The 21,858-nt window shown below is 38.0% G+C and overlaps 2 long non-coding RNA genes across 3 annotated transcripts; both read right to left on the reverse strand.

Moving 5' to 3' along the window:
• Nucleotides 1–3,867: 3,867 nt before the first annotated feature.
• LOC110830679 (uncharacterized) lies at nucleotides 3,868–7,541 on the reverse strand. Its single transcript, XR_002543410.2, has 2 exons — nucleotides 7,466–7,541; nucleotides 3,868–5,181 (listed from the first exon to the last, which is right to left on the reverse strand). It is a non-coding gene; the product is annotated as an uncharacterized LOC110830679 (long non-coding RNA).
• Nucleotides 7,542–14,549: 7,008 nt separating this feature from the next.
• On the reverse strand, nucleotides 14,550–20,154 carry LOC147870969 (uncharacterized). Of its 2 annotated transcripts, XR_015532988.1 has the most exons (5): nucleotides 20,022–20,154; nucleotides 19,584–19,810; nucleotides 17,960–18,180; nucleotides 16,245–16,484; nucleotides 14,550–15,852 (listed from the first exon to the last, which is right to left on the reverse strand). It is a non-coding gene; the product is annotated as an uncharacterized LOC147870969 (long non-coding RNA). The 2 variants fall into 2 exon arrangements; XR_015532987.1 differs by lacking the exons at nucleotides 19,584–19,810; nucleotides 20,022–20,154 and adding an exon at nucleotides 18,492–18,590 and having other exon boundaries at nucleotides 14,553–15,852.
• Between the last annotated feature and the right edge of the window lie 1,704 nt (nucleotides 20,155–21,858).

The following is a 21,858-nucleotide window of genomic DNA, read 5'->3' on the forward strand; positions in this document are numbered from 1 at the left end:
ATTCTGTATGACTGTCACTGTTTTCTGCATTTCACGAAATGGGAGAACTAACAATCAATATTCAAAATTTTGATAAAGTATAACTTTAAAAGTGGCTTATGGTCAGTTCGGTTACATCTTCGAAGATAATTCTTATGGTGCAGGAGCTACACGTGTATTAATACATCTATGAAGTTCGTGCGATTCCGTAAAAGTCTTCAGTTGGCAAAATAAAATATCCATATTATGTGATACATGCCATTACGATTGTAGAACAAAAGCATTTATTTCTAAAGACTTTGCCATATATTGACCAGTGGGACACAACTTGGGTTATGTTTTCTGAAAACCTTTTCCCAAACCTTTTCTACAAAGTGCTAGGCCAGTTTCAGGTTTAACGATGCCTATGAATCCCATGTTTCCATTCCTGATGGAAGTTTATTTCAAAATGGCTGTCTCTTCGCGTGTTTGACCACGCAGTCTCCTGAAATCTGTTGACGGAGTGAGTAAGGAGCTCCAAAAACTTCCCAGAAGGGACATTTCTTCATACTTGTTTGTGCAAGAGCCAGAAATCCCACGGAAATTCATTTAATTTTTGGTTTGTGTCTGTCTTACGTGTAGCAGAACCTCTCCGGATATATTTTTGTTGGGACAAAATATTTTTTGGAAATATTTTGCTAAAAGAGGGAAATATTGTCATGGGCGCGTGTCTCAAACAAGACGCGCTTATCTCTCCAAAGAAAGCTTGTGATTAAATTTATTTTTCTGACCTAAGCTAATGGCTTAATGAAATGTACCAAACGTCGCTAGCCAGAACACAACTCATTTGACAGCCTTTTAAAATAGTCATAACTTCTCCCTCCACTTTGATGTGATAAAATGTTTTACGTTATAATAGCGCGTTGGCCGGTGTTCTACGTGCATGAGTGAAAGAAAGATCACGTGGGAACTGTTCTCAAATATGGTGAGGCAATCGTGCGTCGTCAGACAGAACACTAAATAATAATAATAATAATAATAATAATAATAATCGTGCATTGAATTCCGATTGGGGGAATTTCTGTTAAGGTTGTCAGGAAACAAATTAGAAGCAACGACATTTCGGTGGAAGCTGTGCCCTTAGCTTCAAGCAGTTTCCCATTCTACACAAAGACATTGATATTTTTAGGTCAACACATTTTACGACTCACAAAGATATTTTTTAAGAATATTGTTAAATTTTACATAAATGCACTGACATTCAAATTACATTTCTATTACATTTGTATTAAAAAATTATTTATGGTAGAAGAGGCTTCCTTCGTAAGTTACATCATCTCATGTTTTCTGTACCTGTCAGTGAAATGTGATAAAATTTGTCTTCAGTGTAGTAAATACTGATGGACGATGAAAGATTATTTTCACTTTTAATATTTCAAATTGCAGGTACCAGGCGGCAGACTTGAATGTTTATAGATACGGAATTTCGACTTGTGTCATCGAAAACCTACTGAATGCAGGCGATTACGCCTACAAACACAGAGGCAAGAGAATCGTAAAGAAAAGGAGGAGAAAAGTAAAGTAAATGTTAGATTGGGAAAATCAGTAGTTTGCAGTTGATTACAACCACGACGAACACATTAATTTTAATTACTTTCCTTGCGAAAATTATGTAGAAAACTAGGAATTGATGTAGGAGCTACATAAAGAAATATTGTTTGCAGGGAAGAAGGGAAAATTATTTCTTCTCGTTATTTTCTGTTCAAGAAGTCTTATTAAAATTAATTATTTTACAGACGTCTAATTTTATCTAAAATATTACCATCCATCAATACACAACAGTTTCACCTTACGTATTGTATTAAATGAATCCACTTGTGGCGACATGTTTCGAGTTACGAAACCGTCTTCATGGTATTAGGGGAAGATTCATGAACATCGTTTATAAAAACGTCATTATTAAGGCAACACACTGAGAATTTTGTATCAATTTCTGATCTACGTGTGATATTTAAAAAAAGTTGCAAATGTACGTTTAGCTGAGTTGCCCCGACATACCGCGTAATTGTGCCATGTGCCTGAGGAAGAACCAACCTTTACAATACAAATGCCGTGAAGAAACAGACGATGCTTCCAGTTAACAGATTATTTATTTATTCACGGTATTTTGTACGGTACTTTTAAGTATTTTAATGAATAAATACATAATATTACCACAAAATACACAAAACTAGGAACTCGAATTTAGTTAAGATACATACAGAGTAATGGAAACATCTGACAGCCCTAATCAAACGGGGAACTCAGAGCATGTTTCCGAGGTAGAATCAAATACAGAATCAGCTTAACAGATCATAAGCCGGGCATGAAAGAAGACTTTACGCCTTATAACTGCGTGGTACCTGGACAATACAGCACTAGAAAGTGTCATTAACCAAGACGTGGTTAACACAACACATCATTTATTCCCGCCCGAGACATTTTGTTAAAAGACTGCAGATTAATATCGAATTTAGACAATCGAAATCCTGGTGTTCTTGGACAGTGACTTCAGAAGAAATTAAGGCCCTTAGAATATTTGAAAGGAGGAAGATTAGAAAAATCCGTGGTCCCATAAGAGATGGAGAAACCTGGAAAAAAACTCATAAGGAGATAGAGGATATCATATATTGTGAAATTTATAAAACCTCTGACAGATGACGTGGACATAAAGGAAGAAGGAATTTGCGATAGACCACGTAAGAGATGTAGAGATGAGGCTGAAGAGGATTCGAAAATCGTGGGAATACGAAATTGGTAAAAAGTGGCTAAGGACCACCAAGAATGTAGGGAAAATGCACTGAAATCCAAGGTCCTCAACGACCCTAGGGCTTGAATCGAAGAAGAATGTTGTCGAATGTTCTTATCAGATTACTCTTATATATTAGAACGAAGGTATTGTTTTTTATATACCTTCGTTCTAATATATAAGAGTAATCTGATAAGAACATTTCAATAAATTGCATAACATTGGAAATGATTGTAATTCGAGTTTTAAATTTTACCAATCTAATTTATACCTAAGGACGGTTAAATATAACCGAAACATGTCGTAAGAGACGTTCCAATTTGTAAATCGATCATTCGATGCGGAACGTGAAGTGATATTTTAAATATTTTATATTTTATTATCTTATTAAAATTGTGATTTGACGGAAAATATTAAAATATTAACCTAATTCACAATATGACGCAAATATACTACCTTACATTGTAAAACAAAGATTTTAAGCCTTTATTTGTGCATATATAACAGCTTTAACGAAATATTCTGAATATTAGTCTTCTCATGCTAAAGAGAGTGTATTTCGCTTTTATAAATAACAATAACTTTTTAAACAAGAAGTATACACATTTCTTTTAAATTTAAGTAAATAATGCTGTGAGATAAAGTCACATGTGAGACACTGCTAGTCGCTGAGTTGGTCGAGAGCTTCCTGCATGCCGTGAGACATGAAGACACATTTTGTTTTTATAAGAGCTGGTCAATGAACTCTGTCCAGTCTAATTCACACCTGATTAATGTTTCCAACGAAGCCTTCTCATTGGAGGCGAACTAGTGAATATTCTGATTAATAAGTGATTATTTATTTAACAACGCCGGACTTTGCTTCTATAGCCTGGGAAAAACCACGAAGAGATTCGTCATATTAGCAGGTCTCAGGGCAGAGGAAAGCCGCTAATGAATATTTGCTTATACATTCCGCTTTTGCTGTGTGTAAGCGAGCCATTTTTACTTCACTTAATTACTGGAAGGAAAAAAAGAAAACTAAGTTCACTAGAAAATAATTTGCAGGCGTGCCCTGGTAACTAACCTCGATTATTTAAATACGCGTCAATACAACACGTTTCGAAATAAAAGTTCACAACCATGTGTTACGTGTTTATTAATTAAACGACATGAAATACAGTCTTAATATACCTACATATATTTAATTGACGTTAGAGAAATAACGTATTCAAATGGCCAATATTGTTTTCTATTTCTAGTGCTTCGTCGAACAGAATGAAAGTTCCCAGACAAAACTGAATTTAATTTCTTTAGAGATGGAGGAGGAATGTAGAAAGTTTCAGCTTCTGTATTACGTCACTTCAGACCTTTTTCCTCCCAACCATATTAAAAACAACTTTTAAACTGTCCTAGTTTCTTAAGATTTTCACATCTTGAATATGCACAAATTTTATCTCGAAGTGCCTTCTCCGCTAGCGAAGGTTGGCGATCACATCACTTAACTTTCCACGATCCCCTGCTTGATGGATCAGCCGCACTTTGGATCCCGGTTCTTCCGTAACTCGGGGCCATGATTAATGTGAAGTAGATGTGATTTTCCTCGGGAATTGTAGTGCGTTGGTTTCCATACTTACCTTATGCACCGCAGTACTGTAGTCGCTTCGAATTCATTATTCCCTCCTACAGTATTCCAGTCAGAATCCGGGCTGAAGACTCATCTTCATCGCCTTCTCCTGGTACTAGTGATTACTTCTACATTTCACCAGGAATGTTTATTGACTTCCCAGTCTACATCCGTAGTGTTTTGTAACAAGAGAAAGTATTAATCATTAACCTTGAGTGCATTTGTACTGAATCTACCCGAAACTTAAAGCCACGCTGCCGTCTTCATTACTTCGCAAGTGGCCAGCTTCGGTGGTCGGTGTGTGGATCTGTTGGCGTTCTTGCATTGAAACTCTCCTTCCTTTGTCCTTGTATCACGTGATTAAAACAAATGATTCCATTACTGAGAGCATAAAATAATGTATCCGTTTAATGCCAGACAAGGGTCAGAGAAATACACTGGCCAATGACTTCAACTCTGACTCTCACCTTCACGTGGTCCATCCTGTTAAGCTGAGTAACTCACTTGAAGATTTGGTGAAAACCCCAGATAACAAACGAGAGTAAGGGGTTTACTGAGGTGCCTCGGATAATCTGAAAAGCAGCTTAGTTCGCCATGTGTTAATAGTGCAGGTTAATTCCTCAGGACCGCGACGAAACATTGGCGTCAACGTCCACGTCCCTAGTTAGTTGGGACATTGCATCTGATGTTGGACAGCGGCGGGATCAGTATCGAGCCAGGGCGAAAGGCGACTGACTCCTTTTCCGACCTGGTGTCGATAAGTTGAAGACACGGCCCGTATGGCTTGGTTCCAACACCGCGGGGCAGAAGAGAGAGTGGCCTCACTGCACTATGGACCACATGATCACCAAAACGAGATTAAAAGCCGATGAGGATTTTGTTTTGTCGAGCGACCCGACCGACGATGCTTTAAGTGAGACGCACTGGAGGAATTATGGTCATTTTAAATCTGATAATCATTGGGTTTATTTCTCAGGCAAAGCTGAAATCAGCCGCAACGGAGTCGCTATTGTGATGAGGCAGTAATTTCCTCGTCATGCCAGAATTTAATTGTGACCTTCGAGCAACAGAATGGTGTTTGACGTTCATCGTCTATATTCGGTAATTTCAACTTTGAAACTTTTCTGGGGGGAGGGGGAAAATGCCGTGACGCCGCCTCTGGACACGCCGAAATAAGGCATTACCTCTTATGCAACCCTTTTATGACTCCCTGTGTTTAAGTTTCAAACGAGCGTCGCTGTTAAGAGGACATAAATCACGCTTCTTTTTGGAGGACGTGTCCTGGACCGCAGACCGGCTCTCCTGATTCAGACTACCGGGGGTTATACCCTTACAGACTTCCGAAATGTCAGCGAGGGCTTCAGTTCACACTACAAAAACGCGCGTTTACATGTGATCATATTCGTTATAACAGGAACGGATTTGTTGTTCAGGAATTTACATCGAAACTTGTTCTTAGTAAGCTGTCCAACCCATAATTTTATGTTTTTCATGGAACTGTTTCATAAAAGGACCGCGTTTGAAGAAATGGGTTTTTAAAATTAAATTTGCTGTTATAAATGTCTGGCGAATTCAGTTTTGGTCAATTACGGACACATACAGTCTACTTTACGAAACACTCACGACGAACTTTCTGTAAATTTTTACACGACATGAAACGTCAACAATTTTCAATTCAGACATTTTTTTAGTTATCTAAAGTGTTTGAAGAAATATCACGTGTCCAGGTGTAAGATAGCCTAAGATTTTAAGGAACTTGTAATTTTATTTATTCATAACATAAAAAGGATGCTCTTGAGTAAAATTCAAAGCATTGCCGCTGTTGTAAACTGCCCTATCACCATTAAACCAGGTGTCAAAATGGCTATTAGTCTCACACTAACTTGTATTTGTAAATTAACTCTGTTCAAATGTAATTTAATTTCATTACTCTCTTATCTGCATTCACTTCTCGCTTTATCGATGGTCTGACACGCGGTAAAATATGACCCTATTAATAACTCTTCATAATCTGATGCAGTGATTATGATGATTTTTGTTGGGCCCAAAATGGAAGATTCCTCCGAAATGAAAATGGGACACGGTCGTCAACAACAGAGCTAATGGAGGTTATTCTGCAAAACAACCTGTTAATTAACAGCACACCAATCCGTATAAATAGGCAATGTTCCAGTCGAATGTAAGCCGAGGAATGTTGAAACCACATAATTTATTTCAGGAATATATATATATATATATATATATATATATATTTATTTATTGATCTTACCAACCAAAATAAGAATTTTGGTATCTCCATTATTCAGTTATAAAACACTTTCTTTTCTTGAATACTTTAGTTTTATAAGATTTTGAATGGACCAGAGGAACGCGCTCCTTTCGGAGCGCATTCTCTAATCTGATATTTCACTTCTTTACCACGCTGTTCTTGGTAAGTCAACTTTCTACGACCAACTCCACCCTTGCAAATGTTCGTCTTTTTTTCCCCTTCTGTTCTTGTTAAATAAGTTTTTCTACGTTATAGCTTCGCTCCCTGGTAATCACTTGACTCATTTCAGGGGTGTTAATGGCATGTAACTCCCGACAACTAGAAGCTTCCTTTATCGCTGAATATAATACTTTATTTATACACAATTTAATTATTTAAGAATAAATAAAGATGTGCAGATGATAATACTTGGCTTTAGCCACAAGACGATGATCTCAGACTTGTATTGGGTTTGCGGGCGGCTACCTCGAAAGTTTGTTGAAGAGTTCCCCCTCAACCTATTTAATGCGTAAGGTCCAGCAACATTATCTGCTGAGTGACAATGAACCATAGAGTCTAAACTAACTTTCTACATATTTCCGCCATAAATGTTGAAGTATGACACTTGGAACTACAACCAATTCACGACAGTTTATTGCCCTGGTGTAAAATCACAAGACTCATGTGAACCGAAGGTCCTCGGATGTCTTTGTCGTAAACAGTTAGGTATATGCCATGAACTAGAAGTAAACATCCCAGTATTACCCTCGAAACACAACAACAAGTTAGAATTTTGAAACGAAAATTAAAAAGAAATTCAGCCCAATAAAATAATATAAAAAACTAAATGGTATGATCAAATTACCTAAGCAGAAGATGTAATTTGGACCGTTACAGACTTCCACACGAAGCTCAACTTCTGATCCACATCCTTACACTGCTCACACACAGGGCGTTATTTGTTTACTCGGCATTGTTGTGTTCCACAACAATGCCGAGTAAACAAATAACGCTTCACAACAAAGAAATCAAAAACTATCAAGCCAGTCGCATTATCACTGCTCCAGAAGCAGCACATCGCCTCCGAACAGCGACATAAAACTATTCAGGAAATGAAGGAAAGTGAAAGAAGACGTTGCCAACACCAAAAAGGTAATCTGATACTAATAATAATATTCAACCAAAAAGAAACTAAAGTAACCCCCCTAAGGGGGTTACTTTAGTGCCTTACTCAAGATTTTAAAACACAGTTGAACAACCCTCCCCAAAACGTGGGTTGTTCAAGTGTTTAACACCCATTCGGGGGACTTAGTTTAGAGTCTTACTCAAGATTTTAAAACGTCTGACTGACCTAGAAAAGTTGTCCTCTGTACTACGACGTAAAAACTACAACATCAGACATATTTAAGAAATAAAGAAAAGTGAAGGAAGTCTTACATCGATAAACGTAGAAAAACGTATTCAATAAGAACAGAAGGGAAAAAAAGCAGACGAAGATTTGTAAGGGTGGGGTTGGACGTAGAAAGTTGAGTGACCAAGAACAGTTGGCCTCTGAACAGCGACGTAAAGAACTACATCATCTGACATTTTTAAGAAATAAAGAAAAGCGAAAGAAGAAATACATCGATAAACGTAGAAAAACGTATTCAACAAAAACAGAAGGGAAAAAATCAGACGAAGATTTGAAAGGGTGGGGTTGGACGTAGAAAGTTGAGTGACCAAAAACAGTTGGCCTCTGAACAGCGACGTAAAGAACTACATCATCTGACATTTTTAAGAAATAAAGAAAAGCGAAAGAAGAAATACATCGATAAACGTAGAAAAACGTATTCAACAAAAACAGAAGGGAAAAAATCAGACGAAGATTTGAAAGGGTGGGGTTGGACGTAGAAAGTTGAGTGACCAAAAACAGTTGGCCTCTGAACAGCGACGTAAAGAACTACATCATCTGACATTTTTAAGAAATAAAGAAAAGCGAAAGAAGAAATACATCGATAAACGTAGAAAAACGTATTCAACAAAAACAGAAGGGAAAAAATCAGACGAAGATTTGAAAGGGTGGGGTTGGACGTAGAAAGTTGAGTGACCAAAAACAGTTGGCCTCTGAACAGCGACGTAAAGAACTACATCATCTGACATTTTTAAGAAATAAAGAAAAGCGAAAGAAGAAATACATCGATAAACGTAGAAAAACGTATTCAACAAAAACAGAAGGGAAAAAATCAGACGAAGATTTGAAAGGGTGGGGTTGGACGTAGAAAGTTGAGTGACCAAAAACAGTTGGCCTCTGAACAGCGACGTAAAGAACTACATCATCTGACATTTTTAAGAAATAAAGAAAAGCGAAAGAAGAAATACATCGATAAACGTAGAAAAACGTATTCAACAAAAACAGAAGGGAAAAAATCAGACGAAGATTTGAAAGGGTGGGGTTGGACGTAGAAAGTTGAGTGACCAAGAACAGTTGGCCTCTGAACAGCGACGTAAAGAACTACATCATCTGACATTTTTAAGAAATAAAGAAAAGCGAAAGAAGAAATACATCGATAAACGTAGAAAAACGTATTCAATAAGAACAGAAGGGAAAAAAAGCAGACGAAGATTTGAAAGGGTGGGGTTGGACGTAGAAAGTTGAGTGACCAAAAACAGTTGGCCTCTGAACAGCGACGTAAAGAACTACATCATCTGACATTTTTAAGAAATAAAGAAAAGCGAAAGAAGAAATACATCGATAAACGTAGAAAAACGTATTCAATAAGAACAGAAGGGAAAAAAAGCAGACGAAGATTTGAAAGGGTGGGTTTGGACGTAGAAAGTTGAGTGACCAAGAACAGTTGGCCTCTGAACAGCGACGTAAAGAACTACATCATCTGACATTTTTAAGAAATAAAGAAAAGCGAAAGAAGAAATACATCGATAAACGTAGAAAAACGTATTCAACAAGAACAGAAGGGAAAAAAGCAGACGAAGATTTGAAAGGGTGGGTTTGGACGTAGAAAGTTGAGTGACCAAGAACAGTTGGCCTCTGAACAGCGACGTAAAGAACTACATCATCTGACATTTTTAAGAAATAAAGAAAAGCGAAAGAAGAAATACATCGATAAACGTAGAAAAACGTATTCAACAAAAACAGAAGGGAAAAAAAGCAGACGAAGATTTGAAAGGGTGGGTTTGGACGTAGAAAGTTGAGTGACCAAGAACAGTTGGCCTCTGAACAGCGACGTAAAGAACTACATCATCTGACATTTTTAAGAAATAAAGAAAAGCGAAAGAAGAAATACATCGATAAACGTAGAAAAACGTATTCAACAAGAACAGAAGGGAAAAAAGCAGACGAAGATTTGAAAGGGTGGGTTTGGACGTAGAAAGTTGAGTGACCAAGAACAGTTGGCCTCTGAACAGCGACGTAAAGAACTACATCATCTGACATTTTTAAGAAATAAAGAAAAGCGAAAGAAGAAATACATCGATAAACGTAGAAAAACGTATTCAACAAAAACAGAAGGGAAAAAAAGCAGACGAAGATTTGAAAGGGTGGGTTTGGACGTAGAAAGTTGAGTGACCAAGAACAGTTGGCCTCTGAACAGCGACGTAAAGAACTACATCATCTGACATTTTTAAGAAATAAAGAAAAGCGAAAGAAGAAATACATCGATAAACGTAGAAAAACGTATTCAACAAGAACAGAAGGGAAAAAAGCAGACGAAGATTTGAAAGGGTGGGTTTGGACGTAGAAAGTTGAGTGACCAAGAACAGTTGGCCTCTGAACAGCGACGTAAAGAACTACATCATCTGACATTTTTAAGAAATAAAGAAAAGCGAAAGAAGAAATACATCGATAAACGTAGAAAAACGTATTCAACAAAAACAGAAGGGAAAAAAGCAGACGAAGATTTGAAAGGGTGGGTTTGGACGTAGAAAGTTGAGTGACCAAGAACAGTTGGCCTCTGAACAGCGACGTAAAGAACTACATCATCTGACATTTTTAAGAAATAAAGAAAAGCGAAAGAAGAAATACATCGATAAACGTAGAAAAACGTATTCAACAAAAACAGAAGGGAAAAAAAGCAGACGAAGATTTGAAAGGGTGGGTTTGGACGTAGAAAGTTGAGTGACCAAGAACAGTTGGCCTCTGAACAGCGACGTAAAGAACTACATCATCTGACATTTTTAAGAAATAAAGAAAAGCGAAAGAAGAAATACATCGATAAACGTAGAAAAACGTATTCAACAAAAACAGAAGGGAAAAAAAGCAGACGAAGATTTGAAAGGGTGGGGTTGGACGTAGAAAGTTGAGTGACCAAGAACAATTGGCCTCTGAACAGCGACGTAAAGAACTACAACATCTGACATATTTAAGAAATAAAGAAAAGCGAAGGGAGAATTACATCGATAAACGAGACCATATTAACGACATTTGTAGAAGAACAGACGAAGATTTGCAAGGGTGGGATTGGACGTAGAAAGTTGTCTGACCAAAAACAGGTGGCTTCTGAACATCGATGTAAAGAACTACAACATCAGACATTTTTAAGAAATAAAGAAAAGCGAAAGAAGAAATACATCGATAAACGTAGAAAAACGTATTCAACAAAAACAGAAGGGAAAAAATCAGACGAAGATTTGAAAGGGTGGGGTTGGACGTAGAAAGTTGAGTGACCAAGAACAGTTGGCCTCTGAACAGCGACGTAAAGAACTACAACATCAGACATTTTTAAGAAATAAAGAAAAGCGAAAGAAGAAATACATCGATAAACGTAGAAAAACGTATTCAACAAAAACAGAAGGGAAAAAAATCAGACGAAGATTTGAAAGGGTGGGGTTGGACGTAGAAAGTTGAGTGACCAAGAACAATTGGCCTCTGAACAGCGACGTAAAGAACTACAACATCAGACATTTTTAAGAAATAAAGAAAAGCGAAAGAAGAAATACATCGATAAACGTAGAAAAACGTATTCAATAAGAACAGAAGGGAAAAAAAACAGACGAAGATTTGAAAGGGTGGGGTTGGACGTAGAAAGTTGAGTGACCAAAAACAGTTGGCCTCTGAACAGCGACGTAAAGAACTACATAATCTGACATTTTTAAGAAATAAAGAAAAGCGAAAGAAGAAATACATCGATAAACGTAGAAAAACGTATTCAACAAAAACAGAAGGGAAAAAATCAGACGAAGATTTGAAAGGGTGGGGTTGGACGTAGAAAGTTGAGTGACCAAAAACAGTTGGCCTCTGAACAGCGACGTAAAGAACTACATCATCTGACATTTTTAAGAAATAAAGAAAAGCGAAAGAAGAAATACATCGATAAACGTAGAAAAACGTATTCAATTAGAACAGAAGGGAAAAAAAGCAGACGAAGATTTGTAAGGGTGGGGTTGGACGTAGAAAGTTGAGTGACCAAGAACAGTTGGCCTCTGAACAGCGACGTAAAGAACTACATGATCTGACATTTTTAAGAAATAAAGAAAAGCGAAAGAAGAAATACATCGATAAACGTAGAAAAACGTATTCAATAAGAACAGAAGGGAAAAAAAGCAGACGAAGATTTGTAAGGGTGGGGTTGGACGTAGAAAACTGACTGACCAAGAACAGTTGGCCTCTGAACAGCGACATAAAGAAGTAAAAAATCAGATTAGAGAAAGTGCTCCGAATAAGACACTAAATTAACACCCCAAAGGGGGATAGTTTAGCGTCTTACTCAAGAATTTAAAACGCAACCCATTCGGGGGGTTAGTTTAGTTTCTTACTCAGGGGTTAAAACACTTGAATGAGACACTAAACTAACCCCCCCGAAGGGGAGTTTGTTTAGCGTGTTACTTAAGATTTCAAAAAGCAATGGTCAATTGTTTTAACCCTCAATTCAGGGCGGTTAGTTTAGTTTCTTACACAAGGTTGGTGGCGTTTTACAAACTTGACCAACTCTCCCTAGGAGCTCCGAAAGGAGCGCCCTGCTCTAGTCTGTGTACAATAGGCGGAGACAGAAGTAAGAATATATCGTTTACGCTTACGAAGAATTTTATTTCAACTTGTATTCTAGGTAATAAATGTGTGAGATACTGAAGAACGAACCCTGAAGACATGTAGGAAGCTTTATGAAACAGTTCGAGACTGTAACTTTGGTTCAAAACACGTCTCGTTGATACCGTTTTCTTCTACAAAAGTTACCTTGAAAAGACAGTTAACAATTCCGAAGAGTCTCAGAAGGTAGATTAAATTATATTCGTCTCCTTACGAACACACAACTGAAAGAACTAAGTAACTTACTAATTAACTAACTAACTAGATGGCTTACGGAACCAGAAGGTTCATCGACCGAACCAACCAAATCCCTCCACCGGACTCTGTCCTGGGCCAACAAACTCCAGTCTCCTTCAACTCCTATCTCCCATAGATCCCGCCTGACATTATCCTCCCATCTACGTCTAGGTCTCCCCAGAGGTCTCTTCCCCTCAGGCTTCCCAAATAGTGGACCCAACCAACCAGATGGCTTACAGAACCCGAAGGTTCATCACCGAACCAACCAAAGCCCTCCACCGGACTCTGTCCTGGGCCAACAAACTCCAGTCTCCTTCAACTCCTATCTCCCATAGATCCCGCCTGACATTATCCTCCCATCTACGTCTAGGTCTCCCCAGAGGTCTCTTCCCCTCAGGCTTCCCAAATAGTGGACCCAACCAACCAGATGGCTTACGGAACCCGAAGGTTCATCACCGAATTAACCAAAGCCCTCCACCGGACTCTGTCCTGGGCCAACAAACTCCAGTCTCCTTCAACTCCTATCTCCCATAGATCCCGCCTGAGATTGTCCTCCCATCTACGTCTAGGTCTCCCCAGAGGTCTCTTCCCCTCAGGCTTCCCAAATAGTGGACCCAACCAACCAGATGGCTTATAAAACCCGAAGGTTCATCACCGAATTAACCAAAGCCCTCCACCGGACCCTGTCCTGGGCCAACAAAATCCAGTCTCCTTCAACTCCTATCTCCCATAGATCCCGCCTGAGATTTTCCTCAGTATTTTGTTTCACAAAACTCGCTTAGCTTTTGTGTTACTCCCGTTAAAAGTGTTACACAAAAGCGACTGCTTAAATTGTCATAAAAGTGACGTGGTATTAATCCTCACAGATGAGTTACATTTCCGTGCTTCTGCGTCGGGACAGAAACAATTACACGACCTGTGAACGTAGGGATTTTCGTCTACAAAATTCTGTTGCCCATGAAGTTATTCTTATTAGCGTTATTAATATTTAATCGCATTTTTATTTACTGTATTTGAGGTTAATTGATGGAAACTGAATGACGCATTGAAGCAACCCTTCTTGCCACCTCAAAGATTTTGCAATTATGGAGAAGAATCTTCATTCCAAATTAAAACAAATATATTCTGCAGAGAACTTGTGAGACCTACTGATGTTTTAATACTCCAATTTATATGATGAACTATCATTATTTATAAATTAACAATCATTCCATTTATTTAACTATTTCCATGCATAATTTATCAAATTTAACTTTAAATTCACATAATCTCTATGTATGCTTTTTAACCTATGAAAAAGCATTTTTTAAATATATATCATAATAGAAAATTTCAAAGCCTAACTCCACTAATCAAACATAAAAATGAAAACTAAAAACTAAAAGGTAGATTTCCTGTTCCACATTCTAACAAATATGCAATCTGAATATTCTTCAAACATGGCCACTCTCCAGCAATAAAACTTGGTTTCTGGAGACCACAGCCCAAAATTGGAAGAAATCTGTACAATATTTATGACAATGGAAATAAAACAATTATATCAATTATTTATTTTAATCCGTCTGATCACAATATAATTTTATTTAAAATTTATTATAATTAAGATAAGAAAATATCATTCATGTTCCTTATCGATTGATCGATTTACATTTCGGAACAAACAAACAAACAAAACAATTACTTCTTTAAAACAGGGAAGGAAAACCCTGACAGAAAACCAAGGGTTGAAGGGGCTGCATAGGAATAGAGAAACCAATCCTTCTAAGGGAAAGAACCCGGAATAAAAACTTCTGGAGGACTATGGGGGTTGGACATCGGGCTAAGAACCCAATTCTGGAAGAAGCTGACACACTGAAAGGGCCGTAGTGGTAAAGAAGAAGAAGAAGGACATGTAATGAATATCGAAACTTTCATTAGGTTTGTACGTCTTCCTCCTCTGTGTGTGTGTGCGCGTGTGCGCGCGCGCTTGGGTGTGTGTGTGGCGTGTGGGGCGTCTGGGGCGTGGTGTGGGGGTGGTGTCTTGTCGTGTCGTGTGGTGTGGTGTGGTGTGGTGTGCAGTCGTATAGTGTCGTGTCGTGTGGTGTGCTGACGTGTCGCGTGGTGTGTCGTCTCGTGTGCAGTCGTCTCGTGTGGCGTCGTGTCGTGTGGCGTCGTCTCGTGTGGCGTCGTGTCGTGTGGCGTCGTCTCGTGTGGCGTCGTCTCGTGTGGCGTCGTGTCGTGTGGCGTCGTCTCGTGTGGCGTCGTGTCGTGTGGCGTCGTCTCGTGTGGCGTCGTCTCGTGTGGCGTCGTCTCGTGTGGCGTCGTCTCGTGTCGTGTCGTGTCGTGTGGTGTCGGCCCACACCACAGTACACCACACGACACGACAGCACACGACGACACGACACGACGCGACACGACTGCAGAACACACCACACAACACACCAAACCACACGATACAACACGACAGGAAACCAGGCCCCACACGCCCCACGCCCCACGCCACATACACACACCCAAACGCTCGCGCGCGCACGCAGACACACACAAAGGAAGAATACATACAAACAAAATGAAAGTTTCGAATTTCTTCATTACATGTGCGCTTCTGCTCCAACCTCTTCTTCTCTAGCACTACGGCCCTTTCAGTGTGTGAGCTTCTTCCAGAATTGGGTTGGTAGTCCGATGTGCAACCCCCCCCCGTCCTCCAGAAGTTTTTATTCCGGGTTCTTTCCCTTAGAAGGATTGGTTTCTCTATCCCTATGCAGCCCCTTCTACCCTTGGTTTTCTGTCAGGGTTTTCCTTCCCGTAGCCTTTGGGGATTCCTCCCCTACCCACAAGGCAGTGGGGGCACTGAGCTCATGTGGTATTTGATGGGTGTAGCCTGCCACCAGCTACACTCCCACGCTCTCCGGTCTTGCCGCCTCGGTCCGGGACTGCCCCTTATTCGCAGCTAACCCTCATATCACTATCCGCCACCTGTCGCCCGCCCAGTAGCTGAGGCTCGCCCTGGATTACGACTGAAATAAACAAACACGACGTTACGGATACGGATCCTACACATCTCCGTTACGCTTTTTTGCCGAATGTCCCTTCCGTGTAGACGTACGTCAAAATTCTTGCTTTATATTATGGAACTCTAAAGGTTCATTGTCGTGTTCAGATCATCCACCTACCTAAAGTCAATTGAATCTGTTAAATTTTGTGCGGTTCATGTCTCAACCATCTCATACTCCTTGAATTAATCACTCTAAAATGTTAAATTGAATCATAAGTATGAAGTTCCCCATTGAGTAAGAAACTAAACTAACCCCCCCCCAAAGGGGTGGTTAGTTTTGTGTCTTATCTAAGTGTTTTAACCCTTGAATGCGCAGTATGACTTGAATGAGTATTATTATCAGTATCAGATTACCTTGTTGGTGTCGGTACGTCTTCTCTCACTTTTCTCCATTTCTTAAATAGTTTTCTGTCGCTGTTCGGAGACGATGTGCTGCTTGTAGAGCAGTGATAATGCGACTGGCTTGGTATTTGTTTATTTATTACGTTATTTGTTTACTCGGCATTGTTGTGTTTCTATACCAACACAACAATGCAGAGTATAAACAAATATCTGTTGACATTGTTTGAAGACGTCACCTTCTGTCACCGGGATCTAAAAGACACACAATTGAAAATATATAAATCACTTTTATATTACTGTTAATTAAATTAAGCAATGAAGCTATAACACACCCATCAGTTATTTACCATCACAGTTTCTAGAGTTCACCTCAGTGAACAATACAAAACACATACGGATGTGTTCAAGGTCGTATTTTTCTGTGTTCATTGTACACGATTTTCAGATTCTGTAATACTACAGATTCAGAAATATAAGATATGAAATGTTGACAGAGGAACCACGGTTCCGGAGAATCTGACGTAAATACGTCTCTATAATGTAATGTAATGTAATAATTCTTACATAAGATAAGTACCTGTGATATTCTAAAACGTTTTTACCAGCACAAAATTATCTATTCTACGACGCACTTATTCTACAGCCGATTCACAGCTCAGCGCTTTCCGCAATAACGAAAGCGGATTGTTGACGGCAGGAATGTAACACAACAATGCCGAGTAAACAGATCACGTAACAATTAGTTTCTTAGGTAACATAACTTCATTGTTATGTTACCTGGGAAACATCAAACTTCATTGATATGTTACCTGGGAAACGTCAAACTTCATTGATATGTTACCTGGGATACGTCATCTGTTTATCAACAAATAAACAACAATGGTTACCTACATAGTTACCTTACATTACATTACATTCATCTACCACAGACCCATCTTAAGCGTAACTAATTCAAGTTAAATAAGCAATGTCTTAATCAAACTTTACTCGATTGTAAAACAGGTGTGACGTATTTACGTCAAATTATCCCGAACCATGGTTCCACTGACAACTTTTTACATGCAAAACAAATTAATTAGAATAATGGCCGGTGTCAAAAGCAGGGTATCTTGTAGAAAATTATTTCGTAAATTTAATATACTTCCACTTGCAAGTGAATTTGTACTCTGCTGTCTATCATGTGTGGTGGAAAACTTAGATAAATTTAAAATAAATACAGATGTACATAATTTAAATACAAGATGGAAACATGATCTCTATGTGCCAAATCCTAACCTTACTAAATATCAAAAAGGAGTCTACTATACAGGTATAAAGTTATTTAATAATCTTCCACCAACAGTTAAAAGTCTAAGTTATTAAATAAAGGTATTCAAGCCTGCATTGAAATATTACCTCTTCACTCACTCTTACTATTCAGTAGATGCTTTCATCTCTGCTGAAAATTTTTAAGCTTTATGTATATCTATAATCTATATGTAAAGCAAGTTTTGCATTTATTTTTAAAATTTAAAATTCTGAGGTTTTTGTATATTAATTTGTTAAAATCTTTAGTAAAAAACTAAACTAACCCCCCCCCCAAAGGGGTGGTTAGTTTTGTGTCTTACTCAAGTCTTTTAACCCCTTCCTTTCATTGTATTTATCGCGTAAATATAATTTAAACACAGAGGCGTCAGTTTTCGTAAGCAGTTTGACTTGAATGAATATTATTATCAGTATCAGATTACCTTCTCTCACTTTCCTTCATTTCTTAAATGGTTTTCTGTCGCTGTTCGGAGACGATGTGCTGCTTCTGGAGCAGTGATAATGCGACTGGCTTGGTATTTGTTTATTTATTACGTTATTTGTTTACTCGGCATTGTTGTGTTTCTATGCCAACACAACAATGCAGAGTATAAACAAATATCTGTTGACATTGTTTGAAGACGTCACCTTCTGTCACCGGTATCTAAAATACACACAATTGAAAATATATAAATCACGTTTATATTACTGTTAATTAAATTAAGCAATGAAGCTATAACACACCCATCACAGTTTCTAGAGTTCACCTCAGTGAACAATACAAAACACGTACGGATGGGTTCAAGGTCGTATTTTTCTGTGTTCATTGTACACGATTTTCAGATTCTGTAATACTACAGATTCAGAAATATAAGATATGAAATGTTGACAGAGGAACCACGGTTCCGGAGAATCTGACGTAAATACGTCTCTATAATGTAATGTAATGTAATAATTCTTACATAAGATAAGTACCTGTGATATTCTAAAACGTTTTTACCAGCACAAAATTATCTATTCTACGACGCACTTATTCTACAGCCGATTCACAGCTCAGTTCTTTCTGCAATAACGAAAGCGGATTGTTGACGGCAGTAATGTAACACAACAATGCCGAGTAAACAGATCACGTAGCAATTAGTTTCTTAGGTAACATAACTTCATTGTTATGTTACCTGGGATACGTCATCTGTTTATCAACAAATAAACAATGGTTACCTACATAGTTACCTTACATTACATTACATTACATTCATCTACCACAGACCCATCTTAAGCGTAACTAATTCAATTTAAATAAGCAATGTCTTAATCAAACTTTACTCGATTGTAAAGCAGGTATGACGTATTTACGTCAAATTATCCGGAACCATGGTTCCACTGACAACTTTTTACATGCAAAACAAATTAATTAGAATAATGGCCGGTGTCAAAAGCAGGGTATCTTGTAGAAAATTATTTCGTAAATTTAATATACTTCCACTTGCAAGTGAATTTATACTCTGCTGTCTATCATGTGTGGTGGAAAACTTAGATAAATTTAAAAGAAATACAGATGTACATAATTTAAATACAAGATGGAAACATGATCTCTATGTGCCAAATCCTAACCTTACTAAATATCAAAAAGGAGTCTACTATACAGGTATCAAGTTGTTTAATAATCTTCCACCAACAGTTAAAAGTCTAAGTTATTATATAAAGGTATTTAAGCCTGCATTGAAAGATTACCTCTTCACTCACTCTTATTATTCCGTAGATGCTTTCGTCTCTGCTGAAAATTTTTAAGCTTTATGTATATCTATAATCTATATGTAAAGCAAGTTTTGCATTTTTTTTAAAAATTTAAAATTCTGAGGTTTTTGTATATTAATTTGTTAAAATCTTTAGTAAAAAACTAAACTAACCCCCCCCCCCCCCAAAGGGGTGGTTAGTTTTGTGTCTTACTCAAGTCTTTTAACCCCTTTCTTTCATTGTATTTATCGCCTAAATATAATTTAAACACAGAGGCGTCAGTTTTCGTAAGCAGTTTGACTCGAATGAGTATTCTTATCAGTATCAGATTACCTTGTTGGTGTCAGTACGTCTTCTCTCACTTTCCTTCATTTCTTAAATAGTTTTAAGTCGCTGTTCGGAGACGATGTGCTGCTTGTAGAGAAGTGACAATGCGACTGGCTTGGTATTTGTTTATTTATTACGTTATTTGTTTACTCGGCATTGTTGTGTTTCTATACCAACACAACAATGCAGAGTATAAACAAATATCTGTTGACATTGTTTGAAGACGTCATTTCCTGAAGACAACGAAAATCAAAAATTTTTATAGTAGACTAGAGCAGGGCGTTCCTTTCGGAGCGCGTTCTCTAATCTGATATTCTACGTCTTTACGTCGATGTTCTTGTTCAGTCAACCTTCCACGTCTATCTCCACCCTTGCAAATATTCGTCTTAAAATCGATCATAATAGTTTTCGCAATCGTAATATATCGAATGAGTATCAGTTTACCTTGTTGAAGTTGTTGGAGTCGGTACTTCAAATACTTGATGACGTCTTCTTTCACTTTTCTGATGTTTTAAGCCAACTGTCAGTCGATAATCAAGAATGCGGTCTGCTGCTTCTGGAGCAGTGATCATGCGACTGGCTTGATAGTTTTCGATCTCTTTGTTGTGAAGCGGTATTTGTTTACTCGGCATTGTTGTGTTTCTATACCAACACAACAATGCAGAGTATAAACAAATATCTGTTGGCATTGTTGATTGACGACGTAATTTATTAACGACGACGAAATCACAAATTTTTATAGTACTAGAGCAGGGCGCTCCTTTCGGAGCTCCTACGGGGGGGTTGGTCAAGTTTGTAAAACGCAACCAACCTTGTGTAAGAAACTAAACTAACCGCCTCGAATTGACGGTTAAAACATTAGGAGGTTGGTTGCGTTTTGAAATCTTAAGTAACATGCCTAACTAACTGCCCTTCGGGGGGTTAGTTAAGTGTCTCATTCAAGTGTTCAAATGTTATGATAAATAAAGTATTTTAGAGCAAAAGTTAAAGGGACACTAAGAAAGTATTACCCCAGGACGAACACAACAGCGGTATTTAACTCCCCGTGCTGAAGGTTGTCTTTAGAGCACTTTCTAAAACACCTGTGTAGAGCGTAAAATGCGTGTCGAATATTTCAGCCACCCAAGAACACGTCCATAATTTTAACACCTTCCTCGTATTAATTATAGATTACTTTTATTAGCATCGCTTTTTTACAACGTTCCTTTATCCTTGGAATTGTCTTAAGACGTGATTTTATTTGAGAGGACATCTAAATAACAAGCAGTCCTCCTCTTTACCTGAAACGGAAAATTAATGCTAGAACAAATAATGTGATATGTGATACATATATAATTATTTAAAGGCTCTGTAAATTGTCTCAAGTCTGGGATCATATAATTCTACGCGGCAGATGGGAAGGCGTTCTGGTTTAAAGACGCCATTTCCAGGGCAGGAGCTGTTAATGGCCTTATATTTTTAAGGGTTCCTGTAAAATAGCGTGTACACATATCTCGGAAGATTGCGGTCTTAACACTGAATTGGTACCATATAAAGGCAGAACAAGGAGAAAACGAACTGATGATAGGCGTGAGAATAAAAAAAAAGTTTGGTTAGAATGTCTCTTCCATTCGTAGCACGTGACATCGAGCGAGCTACGAGCTAGTTCGGTAATACCAACCTGACAATACTCGGCTTTATTTAGTTGTTGCAGGTTTTTATGGTGAGCACAAACTTAAATGTTCACTCCTCGGTCGGATGGATCATCGAGACAACAGGACAATAAACAGTAGGAGTAACAGGAACACATGAAATAGAAGCGTTAAAATTATATTTCGAATTTTTAGATGGCTGAAAGTTTCGATTTAGATATTATAGTATGAAGCTGGACGGAATAAAATCATGTGAGCTTCTGGGACTCAGTCCACTACACTGTTAACAGTGTGGAATTAACTTTATAAAGGAAAGAAAGAACGTGTGTATCTATCGGGGTTGAATGTGAGATGCCTTGTACCGTGGCATCACTACAGTAAGACTCCAGTAAATTTCTTGTTTCATCAACACAAGGTTAATGAATGTTCTTGCCGCACATTGCATTACAGCAGTTTCTTATATTCTGGAAATTTTTATGTGAAATTGATTTGTGATATACAATTTTATCCTGAATGTACTCAATATTAGTTTGAGGGCACCCCATATTCTATTTCAGAATATGCTATTGTAGATTCCCATCCAGTTTATACCTGCATTTGATGCATATCATCTCAAGGAATTTATATTTAACTCGTAATTTTACAGCAGA

Source organism: Zootermopsis nevadensis, unplaced genomic scaffold (assembly GCF_977971745.1).
Source record: "Zootermopsis nevadensis isolate Lab colony 2312 unplaced genomic scaffold, Znev_1.0 Znev_ptg000082l, whole genome shotgun sequence".
Taxonomy (NCBI): domain Eukaryota; kingdom Metazoa; phylum Arthropoda; class Insecta; order Blattodea; family Termopsidae; genus Zootermopsis; species Zootermopsis nevadensis.